The sequence below is a fragment of the Mesocricetus auratus genome, unplaced genomic scaffold, assembly GCF_017639785.1.
Source record: "Mesocricetus auratus isolate SY011 unplaced genomic scaffold, BCM_Maur_2.0 Super-Scaffold_100007, whole genome shotgun sequence".
NCBI classification, from domain to species: Eukaryota; Metazoa; Chordata; class Mammalia; order Rodentia; family Cricetidae; genus Mesocricetus; species Mesocricetus auratus.
The window spans coordinates 3,339,283-3,363,244 of record NW_024429191.1 but is presented as its reverse complement, the minus strand read 5'-3'; the positions used below and the strand labels follow the sequence as shown (position 1 = coordinate 3,363,244).

The 23,962-nt window shown below is 46.4% G+C and overlaps 1 pseudogene; it reads right to left on the bottom strand.

The window, feature by feature from the left end:
• Positions 1 to 13,969: 13,969 nt before the first annotated feature.
• LOC121141079 lies at positions 13,970 to 18,275 on the bottom strand (annotated as a pseudogene).
• Between the last annotated feature and the right edge of the window lie 5,687 nt (positions 18,276 to 23,962).

Here is a 23,962-nt window from a genome sequence, read left to right as displayed (position 1 = left end):
TGTTGTAGGGGACACAGGGCCTGTGCTATACCCTGCCCCCTTGCTAAGCGAGCTCATTCCTACTCAGCAGATGCCTGAAAGCAGAGGAAGCCCTTCCCTTCAGTCAAAGCTAACAGGGAGGGGGCTCTTGCCAAGCACCTGGGGACTTGGCCCCATTCATTCAGGTGCTATACTCAGGGGCTGCTGCTGGTGGCTCTGGGTGGAAGAGATGAACCTTGTATTTGATGGATGGGGACATGATATAGCTCCATCCCCCACCCCTCTCCCGTTGCAGCTATTCTAGGAGAGTGGTTCTGGCAGCGGGGAGTTGCTTCCACAGGGAGCCGGCTCTGAGCAAGTATTAACAACAACAGCAGCAACAAAACAATCCCTTCAACGATCCCTAAAAGCACCCAGGGAGCCACTTTGAGTCCCTGTGACTCCATGCTTGTCCGTGTGGAGGTTTCCCTGCTCTGTAGAGTCCATTGGAGGAGGAGGGGGATTATCCACTTCAGTCCCATGATGTCCTGATACTGGCCTACCAGCTTCTTGTGCAGTACATACGCCAACACTCGGGAAATTGAGGTAGGATCGTGGAAAGTTTAAGCATAGCCTGGACTACATAACAAATGCCAGGTCAGAAAAGATTACTTGACAAGGTCCTGTCTCAGAAAAAGAAAGAAAGGAAAAGAAAAGGAGAGAGGGATGTGAATAGTGGGTTGTGTTTGTCTGGTAAGCCTTGGCCTTAAAGGCCAACCAGCACCACACAGACAGATTCTAGACCAGCTTGGGCTACAGTCTCAAAAGGAGTGACCTAGGGAAGGTCTCTGTGGCCAAGCCGCCCCCACCCCCACCTTGCAGATCCCTCCATTTGCTGCCTTAGGAATATCCTGTTACCTGGTTTGCCACTGGCTTATTTCTGGATGCAACTTCTGATCAAGTTGAACTCTGACACCTGAGCGTACTGGACTAGGACCTCTCTGTCAAGTGTCCGTCTGCTGCCAATGCTTGAGGAGGCCCACACTCTATCCCTGTTCTTTGCACCAAGAAGGAAAAACCACTCCTCCAGGCATTTGCAAGGTCCCTCTTTGGAAACCAATTTAGCTGTAACAGGATTGGTTCAGTTTATCAGCCTCCGAGCAGCCTGATGGCAGGTGCAAGGCGCTGTGCTAATACGCTCAGGCCTTGCTGGTTGAAGCTGCTTGATAACCCCTCCAACTCTGTGCAGCAGCCCCTGGGATTCCCTGCACTACATCTACTCTACAAATCTCACTGTGTAGCTAGCCCTGGCTTGTCTGGAACTTGCCATATAGACCAGGCTGGCAGACTTGTGTCTACCCTTCTTCCTCAGTTTTACCAGTGCTGGGATTACAGGTGTAGAAGGCACCAGCCTTCCACTCTGAGTTTTCTTTTCTTTTTTTTTTTTTTCTTTTTTGGTTTTTCGAGGCAGGGTTTCTCTGTATTGTTTTGAAGGCTTTCCTGTAACTCGCTTTGTAGACCAGGATGGCCTCGAACTCACAGAGATCCACCTGCCTCTGCCTCCCGAGTGCTGGGATTAAAGGCGTGCGCCACCAACGCCCGGCCGAGTTTTCTTTTTTTAAGTTTTTTTTTTTGTTTTGTTTTTTTTGTTTTTTTTTGGTTTTTCGAGACAGGGTTTCTCTGTGGCTTTGGAGGCTGTCCTGGAACTCGCTTTGTAGACCAGGCTGGCCTCGAACTCACAGAGATCCGCCTGCCTCTGCCTCCCGAGTGCTGGGATTAAAGGCGTGCGCCACCAACGCCCGGCTAAGGTTTTATTTTTATTTTATATACATGACCATTTTGTTGTTGTTATTGTTTTGAGACAAGGATTCTCTATGTAGCCCTGGCTGTTCCAGAACTTGATCTGTAGACCAGGCTGGACTTGAACTCAGATCTACCTGCCTCTGCCTCCAAGTGCTGGGATGAAAGGCATGTGCCACCACCACCACCCAGCTGAGCATTTTTATTTTTATTTTATGTACATTGGTATCTTGCTTGCATGTGTATCTGTGTGATGGTGTTGGATCACCTGGAACTGCAGTTACGGAAGCTGAGAGCTGATATATGGGTGCTGGGAACTGAACCTGGGTCCTCTAGAAGAGCCACCAGTACTCTTAACCACTGAGCCATCTCACCATTATCCCCTTTTTGCTGTTGTTGTTTTTCTTTTTTTCTTTCTTTCTTTTTTGTTTTTTCGAGACAGGGTTTTTCTGTATTGTTTTGGAGGCTGTCCTGGAACTCGATCCGTAAACAAGGCTGGTCCCGAACTCAAGAGATCCACCTGCCTCTGCCTCCCAAGTGCTGGGATTAAAGGTGTGCGCCACCAACCCCCGGCTTGTTTTTCTTTTTTTTTCTTTTTTGAAACAGAGTTCCTCTCTGTAGCCCCGGACATCCTGAGACTAGCTGCTTAGACCAGTCTGGGCTTGAACTCACAGAGATCCTCCTGCCTCTGCCTCCCAAGAGCTGGGTTTAAAGGTGTGCTCCACCACAGCCAAGCTCAGCTGAGCATTCTTATTTTTATCTATTAATATTTTTATTTTATCTGCCTGCACCTATGTGTACTACCTGCGAGTCTGGCAAGAAAAGGGTGTAGAATTCCCTGGAACTGGATACAGTTAGCTGTGAGTCACTGTGTGGGTGCTGATAACCAAACCTGGGTTCTCTGGAAGAGCAGCAAGTATTCTTAGCCACTGAGACATTTCTCCAACCCCACATTTTTATTTATTTATATATTTTTTGGTTTTTTGAGACAGGGTTTCTCTGTATTGTTTTGGAGGCTGTCCTGGAACTGGCTTTGTAGACCAGGCTGGCCTCAAACTCACAGAGATCCGCCTGCCCCTGTCTCCCGAGTGCTGGGCCCCTACATTAGATTCTTTATGCATGTGTCTGTGGGGTCTTGGTCCCACAGCACGCATATTAAGTCAGATGCTGACTTGTGGGAGTCAGTTATCTCCTCCCACCAAGTCCTGGGAATTCAAGTCCCCAGGCTTGGCAAGCGCCCTCACCTGCTGAGCTACTTCACAGCCTCCCCCCTGGGGGATGGGGGTGGGGGGGTGGGAGGCGAGGGGTGGGGGTGGATTTTGAGAGATCCACGTCTGAGGAGATAACTCAGTGGTTATAAGCCCATGAGCACACAATTTCAGTTCCTAGCACCCAAGATGGGCCACTCACAACTAACTAGGGAATCTGCAGGCACCTGCAGATACTCCCACCAACACACACAAATAATTAAAAATAATAAAAACAAATTAAAAATGTAAAGAATGACTCTAGCATTCAAAGCAAGCATGGCGGTGAATTCCTATAATACCAGCACCCCAGAGGCAGAGGCAGGTGGATGTCTATATGGTGAGATCCTGTTCCAAAAAAAGGTCCCATTTCCCTCCAGTAATTGGTTCAGAGACCAAGCTTAGATTAACCAGCCTTTTGGCGTTCTGAAGATGCTGAATTCTCAATATAATCGTGGGCCGACGTTTTGATTGGATCAGTTGCACTGAGGGAAGGGATTTTATTCCATCAGCAGAGGAGAACCCTATTATTCATCAGACATGAGCAGAAACAATGTGGAATCAATTTTCCTGAAAGGACAGGGCAACTGGGGAAAAAGCCTTTAAGCCCAAAACAAGGAATTGCTTATCCAGCATTCAGGAGGCAGAGACAGGTGGATCTCTGTGAGTTTGAACCCAGCCTGGTCTACAGAATGAATTCTGGGCTAGCCAGGGCTATATAATGAGACCCTGCCTCAAACAAAACAAAACTGACCAAACTAACCAAAAACAAAGAACAACAAAACCAGGTGAGGGACCTTGGATAGAGCAACAGTGAGTGGCTACCTTGAGTCAACAGGTTCAACTTTGTCAGTCATTTCTGATGAAGACCTCATTGCTTCTCTGACATAGTTTCCTTTCCTATACCTGCTCTCTCTCTCTCTCTCTCTCTCTCTCTCTCTCTCTCTCTCTCTCTCTCTCTCTCTCTCTCTCTCTCTCTCTCTCTCTCTCTCTGTCTCTCTCTCTGTTTCTCTCTCTCTCTGTCTCTCTCTCTCCTTTTTTTTTTTCCAGACAGGGTTTCTCTGTGTAATAGCTCTGGCTGTCCTGGAACTCGAACTGTAGACCAGGCTGTCCTCAAACTTACTCAGATTCCCCTCCTGTCTGTGCCTCACAAGTGCTGGAATTAAAGACATATGCCACCGTGCCTGGCTTTTTTTTTTTTTTTTTTTTTTTGAGACAGGGTCTTACTCTGTAGCCAAGGCTAACATGGAACTTGGAACTGTTGGAACTATGTAGATCAGGCTAGCCTCCAACACTCAGTGATTCCCTCTGCCTCGGCCTCCTAAGTGCAGGGGTGTCTGTCCAGTGTGCACCATCCCACCGAGTACACCAGGTTGAGATGATATATATATATATATATGTATTTTAATTAAGGTCGGAGTCTAGTGCTGTTTCCTAAAGCCCTAAACATTCAGATGGCACACATGCCCCTCAGCTCTAACTTGAGAAGAGCGACTCCAAGAACTTACATAATATAAATGAATCACCCAGCCAGTAAGTGGCAGAGCAGAGTCTGTTTGGCTTCTATGCTAATGTTCTTCCTAATCATAGCAGCTTGAGGATCCATTCCCCACCACCACTTCTGCAAAGTGAATAATCAGTCAATAATAACAACGATTGCAATGATTACACTGGCTGCAATATGTCAGGCCAGTGTTTCTTCCTTTTAAAAAATATCTTATTAATTATTATTATTATTTGAGTGTGTGTGCGGGGCTGCTTGTGTCAAGGTCACAGGGCAGCTTTCTAAAGTTGATTTCACCTTATTTGGGCCCCAGGGATTGAACTCCAGTCATCCCCGAGCGTTTTAGTCCACTGAGCCATTTCACCGGCCCTTGTTTCCCTCCTCCTTTTTCTCTTTCTTTCTTTTCTTCTTTAGGAGATTTATCTGATTTTTAATCCTGAGTATTTATTTGTGTGTGTGTCTGAGTGTGCAGATCCCTTCATGGCCCAGAATTGGGGCTCAGATCCCTGGACCTGGAGTTCATAACCACCTGGTGTGGGTCCTGGGAATTGAACCTAGGTCCTTTGGAAGAATAGCAAGTGCTTTTTTTTTTTTTTTTTTTTTTTTTGGTTTTTACGAGACAGGGTTTCTCTGTAATGTTTTGGAGGCTGTCAGTCCAGCCCGGCCTCGAACTCACAGAGATCTGCCTGCCTCTGCCTCCCGAGTGCTGGGATTAAAGGCGTGTGCCACCACCGCCCGGCTATAGCAAGTGCTTTTAACTGCTGTGCCATTTCTCCAGCCCTTCCTTCTTGCTTCTTTTCTGTCATGTTTTTCATTTATTTTCTAAACTGTTTTTAAATTTATTTTTATGTGTATTGGTGTTTTGCCTGCATGTATGTCTGTGTGAAGGTGTCGGATCTTGGAGTTACAGACAGTTGTGAGCTGCCATGGGAGTGCTGGGAACTGAACCCAGGACCTCTGGGAGAGCAGTTGGTGCTCTTAACCTCTGAGCCATGTCTCCAGCCCCTCTGGCATGTTTTGTTGTGACAGGTTCTTGCTTAGTTGTCTAGGCTGTATAACTCAGGCTGGCCTCCAAGTCTCAGCCTCCAGAGTACATGAATATCTACTAACATTCCTTCTTTAATAGTTATCATTATCCCTAATTAACAAAGAGGAAATCAAGGCACAACAGATTTTAGTAACCTGTTTGAGGTTGCTTGGCCAACAAGGCTACATTGTAAATGCCCTACTCTGTGCAGATGGCAGCTCAGACAGTATGCTGTTACTTTGCATAACCAACCACCTCCCAGCTGGCATTTGAGATTCCTTCCCTGGGTGTGGTGGCACACACCTGTAACCCCAGCTAGGGAGGAAGGAGGATCTTGTGTACCAAGCCAGCCTGGGTCACAGAGTTACAGAATGAGGCCCATGTCAAAAAAAAAAAAAAAAAAGCAAACAGACATTTGACTCTGGACCTGGGTGCATAGCAAGGAGGGAAAGCATGGCGACCATTGTTTCTCTGTGTCCGTTCATTTTCTGGTTTCCTTTCTTTGGTGGCTAAATTTTCTAGTTTGCTTTTCTATCTGCACTGCCACCCACTTCCTTATGCTAAGACTTTAAAATGAATTACATTCTGGGCACATTTGCTTCCCTCCTCTTTCTGAAGCTCAGGAAACCCAGCTGAAAGCAAACAGGCTTTAAATGTTTAAAGTTACATTTTATTTGTTTGTTTGTTTATTATTTGGTGTGTGTGTGTCTGTGTATCTGTGTGTGTGTGTGTCTGTGTGTGTGTTTCCCATTCAATGACCTTGGAATTCAGAGGACAATTTGTGGAAGTGGGTTCTCTTCCTCCACTCTGGGGCACTGGGTATGAACACATGTCATTATGTTTGCATACAAGTTCCTTTACTTTTTTGTTGTTTTGTTTTTCGAGGCAGGGTTTCTCTGTGTAACAACAACCTTAGCTGTCCTGGAACTTGATTTATAGACTAGGCTGACCTTGAACTCATAAAGATCTGTCAGCCTTTGCCTATGGAGGGCTGGGACTAGAGGTGTGCACCACCACATCATGCTCAAGTGCCTTTGCTTGTGGGGACATCTTGCCAGTCCATCAGACTTTTTTTTTTTTTTTTTGGTTTTTCAAGACAGGGTTTCTCTGTGGCTTTGGAGGCTGTCCTGGAACTCGCTTGGTAGTCCAGGCTGGTCTCGAATTTACAGAGATCCGCCTGCCTCTGCCTCCCGAGTGCTGGGATTAAAGGCGTGGGCCACCAACGCCCGGCTAACATCTGTTTATTTTTTGTTTTGTTTTTCGAGACAGGGTTTCTCTATCCTGAAACTTGCTCTGTAGATCAGACTGGCCTTGAACTCATGGAAATCTACCTGCCCCTGCCTCCCAGATGTTGGGATTAAAGGCGTGTGTCGTTGTCACCACCCCCCCCCACCCCCACCCAGCTTCTTATCTTACATTTGTTTCTTTTCATTTATTCCTTTGTTTGAGCCAGGGTTTCTTGTAGCCCAGGCTGGCCTCAAACTCACCATGCACCTTAGAATAACATTGACTTTCTAATCCTCCTGCTAAGATGACAGGCAGGGACCACGAAGTGGCTATTGATTGTGCTTGTGTGTGTGTGTATGTGCTTGTGTGTGTGTGTGTGTATGTGCTTATGTGTATGCACTCAAGCACGTGCTATGGTGTGCATTCGTAACTTAGAGGAACTCAAGGGAGTCCTTTCTCTTGTACCACGTAGGTCCTGGGGATAGAACTCAGATCATCAGGCTTGGGAGGAGGTGACTCTTCCCTGCTCTAAGCCCTCCCATATTTTTGAGGCAGGGTTTTATTGAACCCAGTTGATCTAGAACTCCCCATGTAACCCACCTCTGAACTTTTTATCCCCTTACCTCTCTCTCCCAAGTACTGGGGTTACAGGTGTGCCCCACTGTACAGGTCATGTGGTGTTGCGGATGGAGCCATGCCATGTTCAAGATGAATAAACTGAAGCCTGAAAAAGGGAAGAATTAGAATGGAGGTAGATGGGAGCTGGGTCCTAGCCCAGATCTGCAGGCCCTTGGCATTTACAGGGTTTTTTTTTTTTGTTTGTTTGTTTTTCGAGACAGAGTTTCTCTGTGGCTTTGGAGGCTGTCCTGGAACTAGCTCTTGTAGACCAGGCTGGCCTCGAACTCACAAAGATCCGCCTGCCTCTGCCTCCCAAGTGCTGGGATTAAAGGCGTGCGCCACCAACGCCCGGCCATTTACAGGGTTATTACCTGACCAGGCTCACTGCTTCTTTCTCTGGGGGCCCTGTCTGTGACAGCCCATGCCTGGCTACCATTGAACCTAATCTAGTTGTTTGTTTTTGCTTGTTTGCTTGTTTTGAGACAGGGCTTCTCTATGTAGCCCTTACTGTCCTACAACTCGCTCCGTAGACCAGACCGGCCTTGAACTCTAAATTCTGCCTGCCTTTGCCTCTGCAATGCTGGGATTAAAGGCTTGCACCACCACCACCACTAGTGCTGCTGCTTTAAGGAAACTCCAGCTCTCCTTTCCCTCTTCCTCCTTTCATTCTTGTGGCTCATTGGAGAAGCAGGATTGTTTACAGTAAAAGGAAACCAACCTTGTTCAGGAAGCGCAGCCTGATGTATTACATTGTTATTCTAGCCTGAATGTACCTTCCTTCGGGCTTTCAGATATAGTCAGGATATCTGGAGAAGAACCCTGAGGGTCTCTATCTGTATTTTGGAGTCAGGGCTAGAGAATGCAGAACCCAGGGTGCTCTTATGGTCCCCCCGGAACTTGTAACCGTGTATGCACCAAAACAACTGACTGGCTTAGAAGTTATGAGGCGCTGGGATGTGGGACAGTTACCTGAAGACCTAGGCTTCCCAAGGCTTGAAAGGGCCTTCACTGCTATTTCCAAAAGTTGTGGCACCAACTCCCGGGGCTAGGCCAGAACTCAGCCTCAGCTCACGTTCCGTGCGCCCTCTCGTGGTCATTGGAGAAAGCAGTAGCTCAGGGGACATGGGGTAATCAGGTCTCTTACTTGGACATAACCGGGTGAAAACAGAGAGCAGAGTGCTCCGATCAGGCACCTCATTCCAAAGAACGATGCTCTGAATAAAACACTGGTGTTTGCCAGGAGCGGTGGTGTGCATTTAGTCTCAGCTACATGAAGCAAGCCCACTTAAACAATATAGCACCCTGACTCAGACACGCTCCCACCACACACTATTATTAATATTATTATTATTTGGTTTTTTGAGACAGGGTTTCTCTGTGGCTTTGGAGGCTGTCCTGGAACTAGCTCTTGTAAACCAGGCTGGTCTCAAACTCATAGAGATCCATCTGCGTCTGCCTCCCGAGTGCTGCGATTAAAGGTGTAGGCCACCACGCCTGGCAACACACACAATTTTTAAAAGGGGAGGGGCAGGGGAGCCCGGTGTAATGGCGTATGCCTTTAATCCTAGCACTCCGAAGTAGAAGCATGAGGGTCTGTGGCTTATATAGTAAGTTCCAGGACAGTCCAGAGCTACATTGCAGGACCCTGCCTCTAAACAAACAAACAAGAAAAAAGGAAAAGAAAGGAAAGGAGACAAGAGAAGAGGGAAGAAAAGAAAAAAGAAAAGTTTTTTTTTTGTAGTGATGGCTCAGTGGTTTAAAAGCATTTGCCAGCCGGGCAGTGATGGTGCTCAGGAGGTAGAGGCAGGTGGATCTCTGTGAGTTCCAGCACAGCCTGGTCTCTAGAGCAAGTTCCAGGATAGCCAGGGCTACACAGAGAAACCCTGTCTTGAAAAGAAAGGAGGGGGGGGGGAGGGAGGAAGAGAAGAAGGGAGGAAAAGAGGGAGAGAGCACTGGCAGAGGACCCTGGTTCAGTTCCAGCCCTCACATCACTCAAAACCCTCTGCAACTCCATTTCCTGGGAATCCAATTCTCGTCTTTGGTATCTTCGTGTGTGAACATGGTGCACATGCTTACTGTAGTCAAACACCCATGCACATCAAAATAAAACAGACCAGTCTTTCTTAGAGATTCATTTGTTCACTTTTTATTTATGTATGTGTCTGCATGAATTTATATCCAGCACATCCATGCAGGTCCCAGAGAAAGCCAGAAGGCTTCTGATTCTTTGGAACTGGAGATGTGAGCCACCTGATGTGGGTGCTGGGAATGAAACCCAGGTTAAAAAAAAATAAACCAGCACGTGTGCTTAATCACTAAATCATCTCTCCGGCCTCAAATAACTCAACCATAAGGAGAAAGAAAGAAAACAAGTGCCTGACCTTTTCAAACAAGCGAGCCCTCTCCATGTTAGTGCTACAGGAATCCTCTCGGGCGGGCAGACTGTGTCCACCAGGGGAATGCTGCCCCTGCTTGAAGATGGGATGCCTTTGCCCAGGCATGAAGACTTCAGTCACGTCTCTTGTTAGCATCTTTGGGTCTCAGCTGTGGCTGACAATCCAGCAGAGATGGCTCCTGTGAGGTGCAGCACAGCCCAAAGCTGGGATCTTTTCCGGCTCACAGAGAGCTACTTGCTTATTGTGTTCCAAATAACCTCCTTCAGGCCTCTCTGGGGTCCAAAATGCGGCCACCAAGGGCAGATGGGACTGTCCTTTTGGATGGACCACTCCTGCCTGTCTCTAAGGGACAGAGACCCAATTCCATTGCATACCTCTCTGTCCAAGGGGGATTCTGCCCAGTGGGTGCTAGGATTCTTTTTGTTTTGTTTTGTTTTCGAGACAGGGTTTCTCTGTAGCTTTGGAGGCTGTCCTGGAACTCACTCTGTAGACCAGGCTGGCCTCGAACTCACAGAGATCCACCTGCCTCTGCCTCCTGAGTGCTGGGATTAAAGGCGTGCGCCACCACCGCCCGGCCTGTGCTAGGATTCTTTTAGCTAATTAATGTGTGTATTATTGAACTGGTGGTGGAGCCTAGAGCCTCACACATGCTAGACTAGCAATCTGCCCCTAAGCCACGGCTCTACTCCTCTTTTTCACCATTTATTTTGAGAAAAGGTCCCTCCCTAAATTGTCCAGGCTGATCTTAAACTTGTTCTGTAGCTGAGGCAGGCTGGGGACTCCCAGTCTTCATGTCTCATCCCTGAAAGTGGCTGGAACTATAGACCTGTACCACCAGGCCCCGTTTAGGTGCCTACATTCTAAACAAACTCTTTGGAGATGCCGTGTGAGTGATAACTACTGATCAGGGAGGGGTCTCGGGATCCTGTACCAAGGGTAAAAGTGGATCATTTGTTCAGGATGGGATACATCAAACCCACCATGAAGCTTCTGTTACTGTGGCTGTGTGGTGCTATAACTGTGCTCCACTGCTGAGTTTTAGTCCCTGGGCCTAGAGCATCCAAGGCAAGTTGTACTTCACCATGGAGCTACTTCCTCTGCCCCATCACAAAGTCTTAACATTCATCAGGCCCTTTCAGGAAGGAAGGCAGTGAGGATTATGTATGTATGTATTGAGAGACAGAGTCTCTTGTAGCCCAGGCTGGCTTTGAACTTGTTGTGTAACCAAAGATAACTTTGAATGTCAGATCCTTCTTCCTACACTTCCTCAGTGCTAGGATTATAGGTTAATAAACCTCTTTAAAATAGTGTGGTCTCAGCTGGGCAGTGGTGCAACATGCCTTTGATTCTAGCACTCAGGAGGCAAAGGCAGGTGGATCTCTGAGTCTGAAGGCAGCCTGGCCTCTGGTATTGGGGATTGAACCACAGACCTCACACATGACAGCACTGTACCACTGAGCTACATTTCCAGCTCTGGCATTTGCTACCCTACCCAAGCACCATTTCCAACCTAAGGACTCTCCTGTGCAGAAGAAGTCTCGCCCCTGCTGGGCCTTGTCCAGGTGTCATCAATGCTAGGCTGTGGCATATGGAATCACCAATATACAGCTGTTTTTCCACTCAATTACATATAATTCAATGTAAATTTCAGTAATTTCTCATCCACAGAGGAATTCACAGAGGTTCCTTTCTGAAATATGATGACTCAAAGCATACCAAAAACATAAGGAAAAAAAGATCACTTCAAACCATTTAAAAGGAGGGCAGGGGGGGATGCTAAGCTGGTTCAGCAGGTAAACAGGCTTTCTGTTTGAGCCTGAGGGCCTGAGTTTGACCCTCGGCACCCACTCAAGGTGGACGGAGAGAATTGATAGAGTCTACAAAGTTATTCACTGACTTTCACACTCACAACAGAGCATATGGACTCTCCTCCACACTAATAATAAATACAATTTTTTTTAGACAGAAAAAGGCCCTGGAGAGATGGCTCATCTTCCAGAGTTCTGGGATTCCATTCCTAGCACCCACGTGATGGCTCAACAAAGGTCCTTAACTCCAGTTCAGTGGGATCAGTCTTCTTTGGCCTCTGCTGGCAAAAGGCACACACTTGCACACAGTGCAGGCAAAACACCTAAACACTTAAAAATATCTTTTGAGGCCTGGTGGTGGTGGCGCACGCCTTTAATCCCAGCACTCAGGAGGCAGAGGCAGGCGGATCTCTGTGAGTTCGAGACCAGCCTGGACTACCAAGCGAGTTCCAGGACAGCCTCCAAAGCCACAGAGAAACCCTGTCTCGAAAAGCCAAAAAAAAAAAAAAAAAAAAAAAAAAAAAAAAGAGCTGGCCTTGCTCTTACAGAGGACAGGATTGGTTTCCCCAGCATCCACTTGGAAACTCACAATTGTCTGTAACTACAGTTCCAGGGGAATCCAATGTCCTCTTCTGACATCCACAGTCACTAGGCACACATGTGGTGTACATACAAATACGAAGACAAAATATTCATACACAAAAAATAATTTAAAAAAACAACAAAGAAACCTAAAACACAAGAAACTATTGAAATATCTGTCAAAGACTCTGATTGCCCAGGCGTAGCAGGGCATACCCATGATCCCAGTACCCAAAGGCTGATGCAAGAAGATACCGAGTTAAATGGAGGCCTGTAATAAACTCTTGTCTCTCTGGCTGTAAAGTTGGCTCATTGTCTGATGACCTGAATTTGACCCTTGTTGGGGAAGTCCTGTTATTTGCCTGTTATTTGTCAATAAAGTACTGTTGAACCTATAGGAATCTAGATAGGTGGGGCTAGGAGTCCAGGAGAACTCTGGGAAGGAGAAACACAGAGAGTCAACATGTAACGCCATGGGGGTAGGAAGTCTGGAATATTCTCTGGTAAGAAACATACTTAGATTAACAATTATGGGGTAATTACTTAAGTCAGAGCTAGCCAGTAAGAGACAAGCAAGGCCAACAGCTTCATAATTAATATAGCCTCCTGTGTGTTTATTTGGGACTGATGTGGATCTGGAACCAGGTGGGCGGGAAAGCTCCTCTCAAGGAAAAGGTTTCCCATAACAGACCCTAGAACCCACAATGATAAGGCAGAACTGACTCTTAAAACTGTCCTCTGACCTACACCTGGTCGTCATGGCAAGCACACATACAAGTTAACTAATGGAAAAAGAAAAAGGAATATACTCAACATATCCAGACTTCCAGGTGTGTAGCATAATACCTATACTCTCTGAACTCAAGAGGTAGAGGCAAAATTTGGCCTCTGAAGTCAGTGCGGCTACATAGCAAGACTTTGTCTCAAAGAGCAAAGATAAGCTGGGATGGTGGTGATGCACAGCTTGAATCCCAGCATTCAGAAGGCAGACCTCTGGTCTATAGAGTGAATTCCAAGACAGCACTTTGGTATCTGAGTCTGGATGATCTGGGACAAGTCGATGCTCAGAGTGGATTATAGGAACCTTCTCACTCAAGTTGGTTCTGTTTTCTTATTCTAAAAAAAAATGCCATTAATTTATCACATGTGTTCCTGATGTCCACAGAAGCCAGAAGAGCGTGCTCTAACCAATGAGTCATCTGTTCAGGCCTTTGTTTCTTTTTGTTGCTTTCAGTTGGTTTTGATTTTGCTGCTGCTTTTCATGGGAGGAGTGGGTTAGTTTTTTGAGATAGGGTCTTGGTTATGCAGTCCTGGCTGACCTAGACCTTGGTAGCTTTGAATTTGCAGCCATTTATCTGCCTCAGACTCCCAAGCGCTAAGATTACAGGTATGAACCCTGTGGGGATCTTCCTGTTCGTGCTCCCCGAGTGCTGGGATTACAGAGGTGTTCCAGACCAGCATAAATTAGACCTTGAGAACCAATGCCACACAAAGGCAGGCAACACGGGGCTAGAGAGATGGCTCAGCAGTTAGAGCACTGGCTGCTCTTCCAGAGAACCCAGGTTCAATTCCCAGCCCCCACATGGCAGCTCACAACCACTGTCTGTAACTCCAGTTCCAGGAGAACTGACACCTTCATACAGATGCACACAAAATAAAGTTAAATAAAATATATATAAGAAAGACAGGAGACTGAAGAGCATATGAAATGACACAAGTGAGAACTTCGCCAACAAACTCTTACAAGGGAAAAGGACACATGGAAGAAGAGAATATAAACAGGGTTTAGCAACACCAGCCAGCTATGGGCTGGCTCTGTGATGAAGTACTTGCTTAGTGTGCTTGAGGTCCTTGGTGACATCACAGCACCACAGCACAACAGCTTGCCGGATGACAGAGACTGATGGGGGGTCGAGCCTAGCAGTGGCCCAGCCGATGCTGAAGGGACAAGGCGGAACTGGTGGTGGCCTGAGCCTCTAGGCAGCTCAAGGACTGGGTCTACTGGGCGCCTTTGTCCACAGGGGCCACACTCCCAAAGCTGTCCTCCTCCGTGTCTCTAATTCTGCTTCTCTCCTATGCACGCTGCTCTGTTCTGCCATCTTTACGTCCCACCCTAATCCAGGCACCCTCAGAGACAGGAGCAGAAAGATCTCTATGAGTTTGAGGTCAGCCTGTTCTATACAGTAAGTTCCAGGCCAGTCAAGACCTTGTCTCTCTCTTCTCTCTCTCTCTCTCTCTCTCTCTCTCTCTCTCTCTCTCTCTCTCTCTCTCTCTCTCTCACACACACACACACACAGAGAGAGAGAGAGAGAGAGACAGATAGACAGACAGACAGACAGACAGACAGACAGATTGAGCGAGCCCACTAACAATAGAAATCATAGCAACAATACTATCATCACAAGTAACCCGCTGTGGGGGTAGGGGTTGTCATCAGGCTCCTTATTCCGTGGCTCTCTGTCTTGTTTTTGTTACATTTCCTTATTGCCACAGCTTGCATGTGAAGGATGTGGAGGTCAGGACAACTTCCTGAGTTGGTTATCTGCTTCTGCCTTGTGAGTCCTGGAGACTTACCTCAGGTCAACAAGCTTGGCAGCAAATACCACAGAGTCATGTGCTCCTTGTTTTCTGAGACTGGAGCTCCCTGACTGGCTAGATTGGTTAGGCATTGAAATCTGGGGACCTGCCTGTCTCTGTGTCTCCTCTCTTCGGCAGCCCTGGCTTGGCATCATACCTAGCTGTTGTGTGATGCTAGGGAGTCCGAACTCAGGAGCTCATGTTGAACGACAAGCACCTTAGTATCTGAACCATCTCCTCAGCCTGTAATTATTATGCTTTCTAATCTTATGTGTTCTAAGTCCAGCCAGAGATATTTTGTTGTAATGAGAAAGTTGTCTGAGGTTTCAGCAAGCCCAGTAAGGGCAGAGTAACAAAAATTCCCAGAAAGAAGCCGAACCTTTCACTGAGTGTTCTCTCAGGCTGGTTGACAAATTCAAACCATCGATTGTGGGGAGGTGGGAATGTTGCAGCTCTGCAGCCTACTTAGAGTTGATCTTAGGCCAGTGGTTCTCAGCCTTCCTAATGCTGTGACCCTTTAACACAGTTCCTCATGTTATGATGACCCCAACCATAAAATTGTTTTGTTGCTACTTTGTAACTGTCATTTTGCTACTGCTATGAATCATAATGTTGTATCTGCTATGCAGGCTATCTGATATGTGACCCCTGTGAAAGGATCATTCCAACCCCAAAGGGGTTGAGAACCACTGTCTTAGACTATCTTTAGCCTTCTCCTCCCCAGTGGTCTAGGTCACCTCTGTGTTTGACCTCCCGTCTTGTGATGCTAAGCTGAAATCTCTGGAATGTGCCGATTTAGCTGACCCTAGCTTCTGCCAGTCCTAAAGCTGAGAATGTCATGAGGTGGAATCTAACGCTTGTAGCAAAAGTTTCTACAATCAGCTGTAACCTGCCTTCCTGATGTACCCACCAACATATTTGAAGGAGTCTTTTTGTTTGTTTGCTTGTTTTGTTTTTTCGAGACAGGGTTTCTCTGTGGCTTTGGAGGCTGTCCTGGAACTCACTTTGTAGACCAGGCTGGCCTCGAACTCACAGAGATCCACCTGCCTCTGCCTCCCAAGTGCTGGGATTAAAGGCGTGCGCCACCAACGCCCGGCTTGAAAGAGTCTTTTGAGTTATGAATTTTTTTTGTTCCGACACTATAAAACTTCACAGAATTCTTACCACGTTAGAACACAGGAGTTGGGGACTCTAAACCAGTGTTCCTGACCATTCCCATTCAGTTCCAGAGTAAACTATCTTTTATATCCCTTGAGGTGGGTGCTATGTTTTTACTGTCAGCAGGAAGCAGGGCAGAGAGGCCAACCTAAGGAGTTGACAGTGGTTGAGGCCTGATGATAACACCGGGGGTGGGTCATTAGATCTGTTCTTTCCACCAGTCTCTCTACTTTGGCTTCTGTTAGAAAATTTTCTTAAGAAAACATTTAAAAGTGTGTATGTGGGAAGGGGGAGCATATATAGAATTTGTTGCTAGGATATGCATAAATACTCCCTGGAAGGACCAAGTAACAGTGTAATAGTAATAGCAGTAAAAAAAAAAAAATTGGCACAGTGGTGGCGGTGGCAGCACCAGCCTCTAATCCCAGCACTGGGGAGACAGAGGTAGGCAGACCTCAGTGAATTTGAGGCCAGCCTGGTCTACAGAGTGAGTTCCAGGACAGCCAGTGATGCACAGAGAAACTCTGTCTCAAAAAAAAAAGAGAGAGAGAGAGAGAGAGAGCATCACAAGTTGAAGAACTGGGGAGAGACAGAAAAGGCAGGAAGACTACACGCACATTATTGTTTTCAGAAGTCTCTCTATGCAGTCCTGGCTTTCCTGGAACTTGCCGAGTAGACCAGGCTGGCCTCAAACTCTCAGAGATCCTCCTGCCTCTGCCTCCTAAGTGCTGGGATTAAAGTCATCATCCCAGACCTGGGAACGACTGACCACAGTCAAATGCAGGCTGCCTTGGCACCTGGATTGATCATCTAATCTCCCTTTATAATCTTTTCTTTTTTTTTTTTTTTTTTTTTTTTTTTTTTGGTTTTTCGAGACAGGGTTTCTCTGTGGCTTTGGAGGCTGTCCTGGAACTCACTCTGTAGACCAGGCTGGCCTCGAACTCACAGAGATCCGCCTGCCTCTGCCTCCCGAGTGCTGGGATTAAAGGCGTGTGCCACCAACGCCCGGCCGAAAGGTGAACTGTTTAGCCAACTCCAGCCCCTTCTGTTACAGTTTAGATCCTGAGTGTCCCTAAAAGCTATGTGTTCAAGATTTGATTCCCAACTTAGTTTTATTGGTATGTTGGAGGTCAACATAACAAAACAAAAATCAAACAATACCCTGTCTTTAATAAAATAAACAAACGCCTGACCAGAGACTTAGTGGCTATTGTGTATCAGTTTCCCGAGATTCAAACATTCCATCATGCTAGGGAATTTGGGTTGTTTTGTTTGTTTTTCAGGACAGGGTTTCTCTGTGATGCTCTGGCTGTCCTGGAACTCACTTTGTAGACCAGCCTGGACTCAAACTCAAAGAAATCACCTGTTTCTGTCTCTGGATTGCTGGGATTAAAGGCGTGTGTCATCGTCTCCTTTAGTGGAACTTCTTTCCTTTTTTTTTTTTTAAAGAAACATTTATTAATTTTTAACTCAAAGCAATACTAAGTAGATAGGGCAAGAAATTAAATATAAATACAGGGGCTGGAGAGATGGCTCAGTGGTTAAGAGCACTGACTGCTCTTCCAGAGGTTCTGAGTTCAAATCCCAGCAACCACATGGTGGCTCACAACCATCTGTAATGAGACCTGGTGCCCTTTCCTGGCCAGCAGGCATACATGTAGGCAGAACACTGCATATACAATAAATAATTAAATAAATAAACCTTTAAAATAAATAAATATAAACACAATTTATGCAAGGCAGCATAACCAAATGGTGGACTCCGAACAAAACACCAGTTGACACTGATCTTGACCACTCAGTCCCTTTATGGCAGCCTGAGTCTCTTTGTATGCTTCATACTCAACTAGAGTGTACCCCTTCAAGTATCCTGTGGGCCTGTCCAGGTTAAAGTGGATTTATTTGTTTGGTTGGTTGGTTGTTTTTTGCTTTGAGACAGGGTTTCTCTACTGTTTTGGAGGCTGTCCTGGAACTCGCTCTGTAGACCAGGCTGGCCTCGAACTCACAGAGATCCGCCTGCCTCTGCCTCCCAAGTGCTGGGATTAAAGGTGTGTGCTACCAACGGCCTGCAAAGTGCATGTTTTTATTCCCCCATATTCAGAGAACTTGTCATGGATATCTTCTTCAGTGGCGTTTTTCGTGACAAAGAGAATCCAACCTTCAACATAGAGTTGTGGTCCAGGTTCATTGCCATCCTGCTCCACACTGTCATAAGCCTTCTCCCATCTTTGCTTGGGACCCCTTGGAGCCAAAGCTCTTCCGTTTCTTCGCTTTTTCTTTTAGTTTATGGATGCTCTCGTCCCCATCCTCATCCATGGTGAAATCCCCACCCCCACCTCCTCCCCTAGTCTCATGAAGCACGCCCACCACCATCTTGCTTTCTCCTTAGTGGAACTTCTTAAGCAGGGAAGCAAACAACTAAAAAAAAGTTTCAAGAACTCCCTGGAACTGACCGGTTCACTAGGCCTCTCCCTGCCAGGGTAAGCACAGCCCAGCTGCCTGGAAGAGGTTCATTTAGACCAGAGACACATGGAGAGGTCACTCTCCACCCAGATGAGCTTCCTGCAGACTTTTATCAGCTGTCACTCATGCTGGGGTGGAACTTGGTGAGGCAGCTGTCTTGGGGTCTTTTCTGCTCCCATAAGTAACTCCAATTAAACTCCTTGGCTCACTGAGTTGGACTTCGGGGGGTACCATACTTTGGTCTGCCGTGGGCTTCCTCTCTGGGGTGAGTAGACAAACGTGTTTTGTCTCCTTAGGAACAGTTTTGTCACAGCCGTGGTTCGTCCCGAGGAGGCTGAGGAGATCCATTTAAGCCCCAGAACTCAAGAGAAGACTACACAAGCTGGTAAGGGTCCATAGCAATAAGTTGAGATAAAGTAAGAGTCTAGCACAATGATACATTTATTCTAGTATGTGAATGTGTTGTGGGTGGGGGTAGGGGAGAAGGAGGCTCAGGAGTAAATACTGTCCTTAGCTACCTTTTGAGTTCAAGAGTGGCCAGGGTTAGACAGTGAAACTGTGTCTCAAATAACCATTTGTGAGCCAGGCATGGTGGCAACTTTAATCAAACTACTCAGGAGGCAGAGACAGGCACATTTCTGTGAGTTCTAGGCCAGCCTGGTCTACATAGTGAGTTTCGGGACAGCCAGGGCTACCTAATGAGGCCCTGTCAAAAAAATAATAAAAATAACAAATATAAAGAAAACCAGCCATAGTATATCATGCCTTTAATCCCAGCACTCCAGAAGCAGAGGCAGATGGATCGCTGTGAGTTTGGGACCAGTCTGGTCTACAGAGAGAGTTCCAGGACAGGCTCCAAAAAACAAAACAAACAAACAAAAAAAAAAAAAAAGAAAGAAAAAAGAAAAAGAAACCACACACACACAAATCCAGGCAAACAACCAGAAAGGCACCTTTTGTGTTGGTATATGTTCATGTGTGTGCACATATGTGTTCATGCATGTGGAGGCCAGAAATTGACATTGTTTATCTCAATTGCTTTCACCTTAGTTTTTTGAGACAAGTTCTCTCATTGAAAAACAGAGTTCAAGCCGGGCGTTGGTGGTGCACGCCTTTAATCCCAGCACTCGGGAGGCAGAGGCAGGCGGATCTCTGTGAGTTTGAGACCAGCCTGGACTACCAAGCGAGTTCCAGGACAGCCTCCAAAGCCACAGAGAAACCCTGTCTCGAAAAGCCAAAAAAAAAAAAAAAAAAAAAACCAAAAAACAAAAAACGAAAAACAGAGTTCAACTGGGTGTTGGTGGCACATGCCTTTAATCCCAGCACTCGGGAGGCAGAGGCAGGCGGATCTCTGTGAGTTTGAGGCCAGCCTGGTCTACAGAGTGAGTTCCAGGACAGCCTCCAAAGCTACAGAGAAACCCTGTCTCGAAAAACCAAAAAGAAAAAGAAAAAGAAAACCGGAACTCTCCAAGACTGGCTGCTTGGCAAGCCCCAGGGGTCCATGGGTCTGTCTTGCCCGCACTAGAATTACATGTACATGTGGTCATACCCAATTTCCTTCCTTCCCTTCCTTTCTCTTTTTCATGACAGGTTACACTATGTAGCTAGCTTCTGATCCAGGCTAGTCTAAACCTCATGGAGATCTATTTGCTTCTGCTTCCTGAATGTTGGAATCGAGAGTATGTGTACTACCATACTTGGCCTCCAACTTTCTTCCCCTGATCCTCTCGTCCTCCTCTTTCTTCAGTTTTTGGTAGTGTTTGGATTCAAACTTAAGGCTTCTTGACTACTAGGCAAGCATTCACTACTGAGTTAGAATCCAGTAAAAACATACAATTATTTCCTGAGAGAGAAGGGGGGAGGCTGAGGAGGGGGCATGGAATTATGTAGTTGCATTCTATTACACATTGCTGAAAAATTCCTTTTCCTGTCTCAATAATGAACAAGCTTGTTCATCCTGCTGCTTCCCAGTGCTTCACAGGACTCTATTCTGTTCCTATTATATCAACGATTTGAGCTGCATCCTAGAAGCTCTAGCTTTCTCCATTATCATGCCCCAATTCAACCCTCACCTTCCTTGTCTTGTCAGCTTCTGACAGGTTCTTTGGTGCATTTAGAGTTCATAAAGTCAAGTTCAAGGAACTAAGTTGTGGCAGGGAGGCTTGGATAATCTCTCTTTGCATAATATAGCACATAAGCTACTGCTGAAATGCCATAAGCCTCTCTCCCTCTCTCTGTGATTTTTTTATTGAGAAATAGCGCTTTGCTGAAGGCAATACCTAAAATACTCCGATAAGAGTACTTCAATTTTAGCCTAAACATTGCTGGTGCCTAACAAGGAGTAGTGGTAACTGTGGCAAACTGTATACCCCAGGTTGGCCTCAAGCTCTCAATGGAGCTGAGGATGAGCTTGAACTTTTGGTGTTCCTGTATCTACCTCATGGGTGCTGGGCTTACAGGGATCTGCTAGCGTACCTGTTTAATGCAGTACTGGATTGAACCTGTGGCTTTGTGCTTGCAAGGGAAACACTTGACTGGACGATCTTTCTCCTCAGCCTCTTTCCCCCATTTTATGTAAATATTTTAGTTTATTAACTATTGTTAGAGTGTGCTTTTGGACATGCACCAGTGCAGAGCCCACAGGACAACTCTCAGGATCAGTTTTCTCCTTTCACGTTGGGTTCCAGAATCAAGCCCATGTCACCAGGCTTGTATAACAAGTGCTTTTACCCCCGTGGACCGTTTTCTCGGCCAGTGTTATCAGTGGTACAGTGATCAATTGAGGATGTGGCTCAATCTAAGGAAATACAGTCTAATTCAGTGGGGGAAGGCCTGGCAGAGCACAGGGCAGCTGTGTGTTTATATCTCAGTAGGCCAGGAAGCAAAGAGGAGAGCTGGATGCAGGGCCATGTGGTAACCCTCCAGGCTTGACTCACTTCCTCCAGTCAAGCTGGCCTCTTAAAGGTTCCATGCCACCCTGAAAACTCCACCAGCCAAGGACCAAGTGTTCAAACATGTAGACCTATGGGAGATACTTTACATCCAGACCAAGACTCCAGGTTTGGCCATATAGACCAGGCTGGCCTAGAACCTGCTACTCATCTGCCTCAATCTTCTGAATGCTGGAGTTGCAGCCTGTGCCACCACAGCCAGTTGGTTCTCTAGGATTCTTAGACACTCCCCGTTTCCTCAGCATCTGCAAGGAGCTGTTCAGCAAGGGGTAGTGAGGTGATGTTGCAAAACATCCTAGGGATGGCCTAACAGCTCTGGCAGGACTGATAGAGTTTTTATTAGTTTGTTTTTGGTGTTTTTTGTTTTTGTTTTTGTTTTTCGAGACAGGGTTTCTCTGTATTGTTTTGGAAGCTGTCCTGGAACTCGCTTGGTTTTGTTTTTTTGAGACAAGGGTTTCTCTATGTAGCCCTGGCTGTCCTGGAACTTGCCCTATAGACCATGCTGGCCTCAAACTCAGAGATCTGATTGCCTCTGCCTCCTGAGTGCTGGAACAGAAGGTGTGCATTACCAATGCCCAACATGATAGGGCTGTTTTGATTATTTCTTTTTCTTTTCTTTTTTTTCTTTTTTCTTTTTTTGGTTTTTCGAGACAGGGTTTCTCTGTAGCTTTGGAGGCTGTCCTGGAACTCACTCTGTAGACCAGGCTGGCCTCGAACTCACAGAGATCCGCCTGCCTCTGCCTCCCGAGTGCTGGGATTAAAGGCGTGCGCCACCAATGCCCGGCTTTGATTATTTCTTTAAGGCATAAAATGAGTTTTTAAAAACTATTTTTTTGTGAGAGAGTGACAGTGAGACATGTGGATGTTAGAGGACAAGCCCTAGGCATAGGTTCTAATTCATTCTCCATCACGTGGGTCCTGGGGTGCTCAGTTTGGCAGCAAGCATCTTTATCTTTTGACCCATCTCATCAACTCGTGGTTACTTTTCATTGTTAACCTGAGCAATCTAGAGTCACCTGGGAAGAGGGTCACAGTGAGAGCTGTCTACATCAGGTGGTCTGTGAACTGTTTCATTTCAGTTGGGATAGGATGAGCCACTGTGGGTGGCACCATTCCCTTGGGCCTGGGAGAAAAGGAGAAAGCTAGTAGAGCACTAGCAAGCATGAATTCAATCTTTCTCTGCTCTTCTATTGCTTTATTTATTTATACATTTTTTTTGTTTTTTGGTTGTCTTTGGGTTTGAGACAGGGTTTCTCTGTATTATTTTGGAGACTTTTCTGGAACTTGCCCTGTAGACCAGGCTGGCCTCGAACTCACAGAGATCTGCCTGCCTCTGCCTCCCGAGAGCTGGGACTAAAGGCGTGCACTACCAACGCCTGGCCAAAACAATTTTTTTCTATATAGCCTTGGCTGTCCTGTAACTTGCTATATATACCAGGATGGTGTTGAATACACAGAGATCCTCCTGCCTCTGCCTCTCAAGTGCTGGGACTAAAGGTGTATGCCACCATACTTGGTTTCTTTTCTTTACCTTTCTCTCTTTTTCAACAGGATCTCATGTAGCTCAAGATGGCCTTGAACTCACTATGTAGCCAAGGATAGCCTTGAGCTTCTGGTCTTCCTTTCTCTGTCACCATGCAGCACTGGGTATTGAACTCAGAGCTTTGTATATTATGCTAGGCAAGCACTCTATTGGGCTACATCTCCAGCCTCTTCTTGTTGAGCTAGGGCCTCATATATCACAGGTTGGCTTCAAACTTAAGTTATTACTGGAACTACAGATGTGTGCTACACATCCAGGTGTGTGTGTGTGTGTGTGTGTGTGTGTGTGTGTGTGTGTGTGTGTATAGCTGGGGACTGAAACCAGCATCTCACAATTGCTAGGAAAGGGCTTTACCATAAAGCTACATCATCACTTTTTTTTTTAAGAAGGCAGGATCTCAGCCAGGCAGTGGTGGCTCATGACTTTAATCCCAGCACTCGAGAGGCAGAGGTAGATGGATCTCTATGAGTTCAAGGCCAGCCTGGTCTACAGACTGAGTTCCAGGACAGCCAGGGCTGTTACACAGAAAAACTCTCTTTTGTAAAACAAAACAAAACAAAAAAGCAGGCTCTCACTAAGTTGCCTAGGCTGGCCTTGATCTTGCTCTGTAGTCCAGGCAGTCCTTGAATTTGCCATCCTCCTGCCTCAATTTACCTAGCAGTTGGGGTTACAGGGATGAGCACCATGCCTCATTTAAAAAACAGTGACAGTAGAAGCAGGTGGATCAGGAGTTCCAAGTCATCCTTAGCTACATAGCAACCCTGGGCTACATGGGACCCTATGAGCTAGGATATGCATGTTGGACTTATTTCATACCTTCTTGCCTAGGGGAAAGTCCCTGATGATGAGCAGAGATTGCTGTGTGCACACAGGGTTGGGGTGGGGGTAGATGTAATGGGCATGAGGTCCTTGTGCTCACAGATACCATGAGGAAAACCAAGAATGTTAAACACGAAGGCTAGTCTCTTCAACAGAGAGGACCTATACCTGTTCCCACCTGGAGATCTGGGAACGAACATTAGTAACCTGGGGATCTTGGCTAACGTTAGCTCCAGGGTTCACCCGAATCCCCCAGACTATGATGTATAACACAATAAATAAAA